The sequence below is a fragment of the Capsicum annuum genome, chromosome 11 (genome assembly GCF_002878395.1).
Source record: "Capsicum annuum cultivar UCD-10X-F1 chromosome 11, UCD10Xv1.1, whole genome shotgun sequence".
Taxonomy (NCBI): Eukaryota; Viridiplantae; Streptophyta; class Magnoliopsida; order Solanales; family Solanaceae; genus Capsicum; species Capsicum annuum.
This window is the reverse complement of record NC_061121.1, coordinates 188,502,565-188,511,129: the sequence shown is the minus strand read 5'-3', so window position 1 is coordinate 188,511,129 and position 8,565 is coordinate 188,502,565. Positions and strand designations below refer to the sequence as shown.

The window sequence follows — 8,565 nt, the reverse complement described above, 5'->3', positions numbered from 1 at the left end:
TCTCAACTTGCCTTACAAGACGACCCGCAAAGTAAACTCGAGATCGAAAGAATAAGATGGAAGCTTTACCACTACAAGAAATTGCTTTATTTATGCCCAACATTTAGGGATGGATTAATAACCTCGTCTGTAAAAGTATATGTATTAGGACAAGATTATATGTTGGTCCTTAATATTATATTTTATTGTTAAGGTAGAAAATCTGGTCCCTAAAAAAAAAAAATTAACCGATCTCAAATTGTAATTTAGAGACTTGAGCGGGAGAAAATACTGCCAAAATATAATATTAAAATTTAAATAATATTTTTTTATTTCACTAAATACATATACGCGGTTTAATCTAATGTATTAATTTTCTAACAGATTAAAACGCAAAAAAATCTCTGCGCGGAATTTTAATTTCCTCAAAGCACTGCTGGTTGCAATTTTACCCTAGCAACATCGATCAATACATACGCACACAGCAGCGATTGAGGGAGCAGCTTTTGCCAAATTCGTTTGCAGCTATTGCAGATTCTTCCTTGGGTGCTTGCTATTTTCCCTATTCTCTATTCATCTCTCTCTAAGGTATGCTTTCTATTCCATTTAGTTGCTATTTTTCTTCCAAAATTATTCTAAATTCATTGTTGCTTGATGTTCTGAATTTGGGATGTGGCTTATCTGGGTAATTTGGGTTGTCTCAGAATTTTAGTGTAAAGGCAGTGCATCTTACTTGTATCTGTTTTTCTTTTCTTGGGTTTTAGATGATTCTATCTTTCCATTGTATGTCAGAGATACTGGCCCTCGTACTTGAATCTGTTCTTTATGTTATGCATGCGCAAACTTCTTTTTTCTCAAGGCATATCGTCATGGGCTTTGTTCTTATTACTCTTGGTGGGGCTTGTTAGAAATAAATACATAGTTACTTAGTTAAAGCGGAGGCTTTGATATGATGCAAATGAAGCTGTCACCAGCTGAAGAACAGGAAAACCGTGGCTGAAGAGAGTAGTACCCTTAGCTTGCATTGTTGTACCTAGCCGTTAAATCTGTTAAGTAACTGTAGTTTCTATTTATGGTTAAGTTCTTTTTTTATTTTGGGTCCCTAAGTTAATTTAAATACACATTAGGAATCCACAATTGTTCAAGGGTCCCTTTCTAGTCCAAGGAACATTCCTGCATAGGTAGTACAATTTCAGCCTTATCCCTTAAGGATTAGGATGAGTCATCTAGGGTTGAAATACTATAAATTGTAATGAGTCGTTTCCATTTTTACTATCATATATGAAAAATATCTTAGCCGTAATTAGTTCTTAGCTTAGTTCTCAGTCTGCAATTTACCTGGCTATTATTCCACTGGAACACTGTCCCATTACCTCTTGTTAATTGTTCTGCAACACTTCCACAAGCATATAGTTCTCTGGGCAGTGCAATGGGGTATAGGTCCTTGGTTTCTAGTTTGTCGAGTTGATATGGTAGACATTTGCGACTCTTACTAGTGCTTTTCAGTAGTTAGACAATGTCTAATTGCCTGTAAATAATATATGTCGGTAATATGTCGCAGCGATCCCACCTAGGGTTATAGATTAGGATATCATCAGAACCCCTCAATTTAACCCTCTTAAGGTTCAAATACCTGGTTCATGGGGCCTTGAAAGGTGAGAGGGAAACTTTTGGCCAGAGAGCGTTAATGTGAAATCACACTGTCTTTGACTCCTTGGTGTGTCCTAAGAGCAATTTTAGGTATATCAGTTTCAAGCATCCTTATTTGGCAGTTGCCCTGTAGTAAATTTAGGGAAATATATCACATTTAATTCATCGAACAACTTCTGTATGCCGTGTAGTAAACTTGATCTTGACTTTGTGACTATTAAAACTTAGTCCCGCACATCCTTCAACAATCATCTTTATTTTCAACCATCACTACTTATCCTCCTTGTTGACCTTAGTACTTAGGAGTTCCCTCAAGAAACTGAGATGCAGTCTGTTAGGCGATTTACGTGTGTCCATGTGCATTTGTCTTCTGACTTTTCACTCTCACCCTCGGAGTCAGTTTCCCTCTGCTGTAGAGAGCAGTCCCTACTTGGTTGAACTTTGAGCTCTCATAGTTGACTCTTTTTTCGTTGGCTGCATTTACTGGCTACCTGTTATAGGAATTTCTGGTCCATATATTTTAATAGTAATATGCATGCACATAGAGAACACGAGGTTCCTATTTGTTTAGAAGATTGTTTTGTCTTTTGTAGAGAATGATATCTTACTGTAGATTCTCTACTTTTTGCTGTAATGAGATTCCAATTATTGATAAAATTACACTTGACTTGATAAAAAATAATATGCATGCAGGTATTCTGAAGTTCACGAACAAGATAGCTCTTTCTTATCGGATGGTAGCTCACAATCCCTGAAACTGGGATAAATATATGTCCTCTAAAATTTAATAAGTATATCCCCTGTTATGACATTTCTTATGTGAAAGAGTTGATGCCAAAATTAGATCTTTCAAGGAAAGAAGAGCTAGAGAGGCATGCCCTCCACTTGGTAGGCACTTGTTTTATTTGGTTCCACCTCCAGTTGATTATAAGATATCAATAAGGTGGCCAACTAGCAGGGATTATGTATGGCGAAGAAATATAAACCATACACATCTTGCGGAGGTTAAAGGAGGACAAAATTGGGTACATAAGAAGGTTCAACTTTGGTGGCTTTTGGGTGGTGGAACTCATTATAAGTATGGAGCTACTGAATATATTGAGAGGTAGGTGCTTTTTTTTCACTTCTACTGTCCCTGTCATTATTGGAGTTCCAGCTTTTTGATAATTCCATGCAAAATGAAAATCGATTTGAAAGGACGAAGGCTTCCGTAAAGAAATTTAATGAAGGCAATTTATGTTGTACTAGATGACCCATTAACCTACTAAGAATGGTGAAAATTAATCCTTAATGCTACCATTCTTTTACGCAGCTGATGTACTTGATTCATTTATTCTTTGCTGGTTAGGAAATATGACTACTAACGAGATAAGTGGCCTACGTGCAGCAGGGGTATATCAAGTGTTTGATGTTGGTTGTAGGGTGGGTAGTTTCTCTGCTTAGCTTCTTCCACTTAATATAGAAACACTGTCTTTTGCTCCTAAAGATGGTCATGAAAATCAAATTCAGTTTGCTTTGGAACGAGGAATTGGTGTTATGATATCCGCTAAAGCGACGAAATAGCTACCATATCCAAGTAACTCTTTTGACATGGTCCATTGTTCAAGATGTTGAGTTGATTGGCATGGTAATGGTGAGTATTTCTTTCATTGAACATGCGAACCTTATATACTTAAATATAGTTGACCTAGATATAATTGCTTTACATTATATAAGGAAATTGTATCTAATTATTTGGCTTTCAACATCATGTGCGTTAATAGTGCATAAATTTTCAAAATTCAATGAACATGATGCTGTGAGAGGATCTACAAGGCCTTAGATATCCTCCCTACTTACACATATGCCATTCTGCATTCTGTACACTCATTATGTAATAAGAGACTGTGTTTCATTTTAGGTTATCTGAACCTTTCTGTGTCATTTTAGAGTCCCGGTGCACTTCTGCTATTGTTTGCACCTTACCATTGTGACTGTTTATTTGCCCTTATTCTGAAGCTTTGGTTGTTTTATTGATAGATCACGGTGAATGATCGAATGGAGTCTAAAGGTGGAAAGAAGACTAGTAGTAAATCCTCACTCTACGAAGCACCCCTCGGCTACAGTATTGAAGACGTTCAACCAAACGGTGGAATCAATAAGTTCAAATTTGCCTCTTACTACAACGTAAGTGTCTGGATTTCATTTGTTTTGGATATGATCCTTAGAGAATGAGCATTAATAATTCTATAGTTCTGATTACTTGCAACTTTCTTGTTTTTTATATGTGTAGTGCGCGTGCAAACCCTCCTGACATTCCTTAAACTTCTATCTAGCACGTGTCTTTTGGCACAAAAAATCCCCAAAAAAGTTACTTCTGTCAATTAGTTCGTGTTAAACCCTTGCTCCTTTTTTTCTCTCCTTCGTCTGCTTTCTGCATTTTCCCTCCTTGGTTGTGAACAATTTCCTTTAAAAGATCATTAGTTTCTGTGAGTATTATATCTACAATTCCCCTCAATATCACCTCCTCCTTATTCTCCTTTACGAATAGGGCATGAGTTCTTACTATTAGGGAGGAGTGCTTTGTTTGTAGATGTACCTATAGTCATAGTGTTATGCATGTGTCTTGTAGTTTCTTGCTCGTGGTGTTTTGGTGATGGTTGTGATTTTTTCTTACCCAAGTTCAAGTTATACAATAGGAAATTGATTATTTCTATTTACGATGTGAGTGTTGTTTTTATTCAGAAAATGTACTAAAGAAAGTGAAGCTTGAACAAAACTCACAAATGACTGAATGAGCTCAATGTCTAACTAGTTTCTTTAATGAATTTGAACCCCAGTTCAGCTCATTTTTGATGGAATTTACTGAAGTTGGGTTTGTGCTTGACACGTAGAACAATATTTGAATTTTACCAAGTACGGTTGTGCTTGCAGTATTAGTCAGATCAAGTTCCTGAAAGGTGGTTGTTTGAAAAATCTAATGTTTCCAAGTTGAACCAACTGATTATGCTTGAAAGGAATTTCACCCTCCAATTCGTTGTCAAACAAGTTTTAAGTACTTCAAACTTGAGAGATGGCTCAGCTCAACAGGAATTGAACCAGAAAAGCTGTTGTTTGCAAGGTTCAAGATTTCAAGTGATTCGAGCTGACCAATTGATGCAGGAATCTGTCCCCCAATCTTGTTATTTGATGCTGCAAAATTTTGAAGATATTTGCAGCCGCCAATTGCTTCTGGTATGGGGCCATTAAGACTGTTTTGCTGTAAGAAAGATTTGAGTCTCACAATATGAGATTTATCATCTGAACATGCCACTCCATTCCAGGTACATATGCTAGACCCACTTCATCCCAAAAGGACATCTTATAAGTAGTTTCGTTGATCTAGTTGATGCTTGTATTTTCTCCTTTTTTGTGAATCAAACAATGACAATTGAAAGGAAGCGAATACTTTTTTCATATTCATCTCATAGTTGGACTTAGTTTTCAACTCTGTGTACTTGTTTTATCCATTGGCTAAGACAGTTATCCATTGCCATACCGTGTTCCAATTCTTTGCTTCTTACTTATATTAAATTATATGCCAATAGTTATTGTCTTTCCAAAATTTTGTTCTTACAGATTTCTGACGATTGAAGATGCAAGTTTAGAGAATGCACAAGCTCGTTATTATTTTCCTAAGAACATTACGTAAACTTGACATCAAATTCTAGCTCGGGTTGTTAATTGGTTAAGTTTTTTTTGGTTTAACAAATATTGAAACTATTGACATTATACGCTAGCTACGGATGTTAATTGATTTAGTTTTGTCTATTTAGCAAATATTAAAATTACATTTATCATCCATCAACATTTTCAGTAGCAATTTTACATTTAGCAATAAGATATATAAATTTTATAATTTCAATAGCTATCTAGGATGAGTTAGTTGCTCATCTCTAAAGGTTAATCAGGGACGAGCTAGTAGCTTGTCTCTAAAGGTTAATTTAGGATGAAATTAATTTAGGTCAAGGTAGTTACTCATCGCAAAAAAAATTTAGCGATTAGAAAATAACTATTTTTTAAAGATGAAAATCATCTATTAGGGACAAGATGTACGGTCTCTAAAACTATTTTTGAGATCAAATATGTTACCGTCTCTAATGACATTTAACGGCCAGTTAGAGTACCTCGTCGCAATAGATCTTTAGCGAAGGAGGCTATAAGGACGAGCCACGGTCAATATTTTTTAGAACATGGGAATTTCCTTCCCCTGAGGTTGTTTTTCTTGTAGTACTGTTTTGAATCTCATCCAAACGAGTCCAATCTATTCAAATATAATTTTTTTTACTCGTAAGTAAAAGAGTTCAAATTTATAATCAAGTAAAACCTTAAATTCTATTAATAGATAAGACCTCATATTTTCTAACTTTCAAGCTTAGGGTTAAGCCTCAATTTCTCTACATATGATAAATCTAACGATGTTCATATAATAAAATACCCCTTACATTCAATTCCATATTCTAATATGTTAAAAGTTCAATCTTAATATGATCACTAGAAGAAAACCTAAAATCGGATTAACCGTACTTAAAAAACGAAACCAGTACCAATCATTAATCATTACGAAATTAGTATTGACCAAGAATACAAGAACTTATAAGCCTAATTGTAAAAATTCTCCAATAATTACACTAATCATTACCAAATGATAACTAGCCATTAAATTTCCACTTATAAATCCATAACAACTCAACTATTGGTCATTATTAGATTTTCTTTCTTTCCTACCCATTCTGTGAATCGGTCTTAAGACCCATTTACAACAGCCAATTCTATTTCAATTCCTGTAATTATAAATCAAACACACACCTAAATATTTGATCAAACAATTATGCTATTCGGTCATTCCCAAAAAGGCAAGCTTACCAACCGATGAAGCAATACAAAATGTAGGTAGTACCAATTGAGGAAAATAATCAACATCCCCTACTAAAATTATTTTGAGTTATTAGGATGCTCATCAAAATTAAATAAAGCCATCACTACTGAACCTAAAATTGTGTTCGACTGTTGTTTCCACTGTGCGTCTGTTTTTTTCTTTTCTCACCAGTGCATAGAATAAACTATTACTCCTAATTTATTTAGACTCTAATCTTGTCCACTATCAATATACGAGGAGTGTGTGTCCCACACCTTATTTTAAATAGAAAAAAATAGTTTTATTAATTACTAAATAAATTTATTAGCTAAATTACACGTCATTTAAATTTATTGCTCAAAATGACCTAACAGGTCATTATAGGTAGTAAACCCTTTGTGATGAAAGTAGAACTAAAATTATCTAGCTGGCCAATCTATCTCGTAGGTAGAGGTGTACATAGGTCGGATTGGTTCGGTTTTTTATTAAAATATAACCAAATCAATAATGTCGGTTTTCTAAATCTATAAACCAAATCAAACCAATATATAATCGGTTTTTTTATTTCGGTTTTAGTCGAATTTTTTCGGTTTTTTTGGTTTTTCGATTTTCTCGGTTTTTTTACAATTATAATATGATTGAAGAAGAAAAATAAATGTTTTCACTAAAATAATTAAAAAAAATGGTCATAGAGTAGTTCCAATAAAAATTAAGTTGACAAATTACTAAGACGTCTAGACTACTATCTCTCAAAGTAATATTATGTGGATATCTAAGTAGTTCAATTTCTAAGTGACTAGTCACAGTAACTTGTCTGAAAGTTTCCTTCACATAAAATGTGAGCACACAAAAGAATGAAAAATCGGAGACAACTTATTAAAAACTTAACTCCATAAAGTAATTAATTATAACATAATTTCATAAAAAAAAAAAAGGAGAAACAAACCTAAATCACAAGTTGACGAATGAGAAAAGTAAGATGGAAGTAAGATGAGAAAATAATGAGAACTCTCTGAAAACTTGGAAAGTAAAATGTAAAAAGTGAAGCAATTAAAGAGTTTTAGGTTTTTATATTAACTAGTTAAACCCCACGTATTTCGCACGTGTAACATTTGATTATTTAAAATTAGATGATTTTGTCTATTACAAATTTTTTTAATGAAGAGCAAAAAATTTAAATCACTTCTCAAAGATCCTTCACACTTTAATAAAATAGCGCAAACATAACATATATTTTATTAAAATATTTAATAAATTTTCAATTCTTAAATATTGAAGAAATAATTTTGTCTAAAGCAGACACTTTTAATGAAGGACAAAAAGTTTAAATATTTCTGAACACCGAATCAAATAAAAAAGAAGCTGAAAGAAAACGAACCAAACTGAAATAGTTCGATTCGGTGTTCGATGTCTACTTTCTAAAATTATAAATTAAAGAATTGAATTGAAATTTGATAAAATCGAATTAAAGAGCAGAACGTGCACTTTTAATCAACGCCTTAACAACATAAATTGTACTAATATGAATGAGAAATAATTCTTTTTTAAAAAAAATACCTTTAAGTCCTCTTGTAATCGACACAAAGTTTCAACCTCACACTCACAAAATTTTTGTTTACCTGCATATCATGCGAAAGCCAACAATTGAAATTACAAAAATCATACGATAAAAAAACGTTAATAAAAGATGCATAATATTTAATATTGTTGACCTACAAATTAAAAACTAATATCAAAGAACATAAAACTAATCTTCTCTTGAACATACTCTTTAACAATTAAATTGTGAATGTTATTCTATTATTTATTGGAAAAAAGGAATGCTCAATATATAGATGTACAATTTTTTTCCTTTTAAGAAAGAGTTGATGAAACATGGAAGAAATCTAATCTGATTTGAAAAACTTTTTTCATAAAAAGCTAATTATTATAGAAAATCAAGACAAACGAAACTTAAAAGAAAAGAAAATTAAGGACTCCTAATTAAATAAAAAATCATACTTAAAAGAAAGAAATTAGGTCGTATGCTAACTACAATCTGGCACTACTTTTTTTTTTTT

The 8,565-nt window shown here is 33.1% G+C and overlaps 1 long non-coding RNA gene across 4 annotated transcripts; it reads left to right on the top strand.

The window, feature by feature from the left end:
* The first annotated feature begins 372 nt into the window (after nt 1-372).
* On the top strand, nt 373-5,139 carry LOC107848658. 4 transcript variants are annotated; one of them, XR_001668141.2, is made up of 5 exons: nt 373-567; nt 2,323-2,734; nt 2,978-3,262; nt 3,649-3,795; nt 4,543-5,139. It is a non-coding gene; the product is annotated as an uncharacterized LOC107848658 (long non-coding RNA). The 4 variants fall into 4 exon arrangements; XR_007046956.1 differs by having other exon boundaries at nt 2,942-3,262; XR_001668143.2 differs by lacking the exon at nt 373-567 and adding an exon at nt 631-1,451.
* Nucleotides 5,140-8,565: the final 3,426 nt, after the last annotated feature.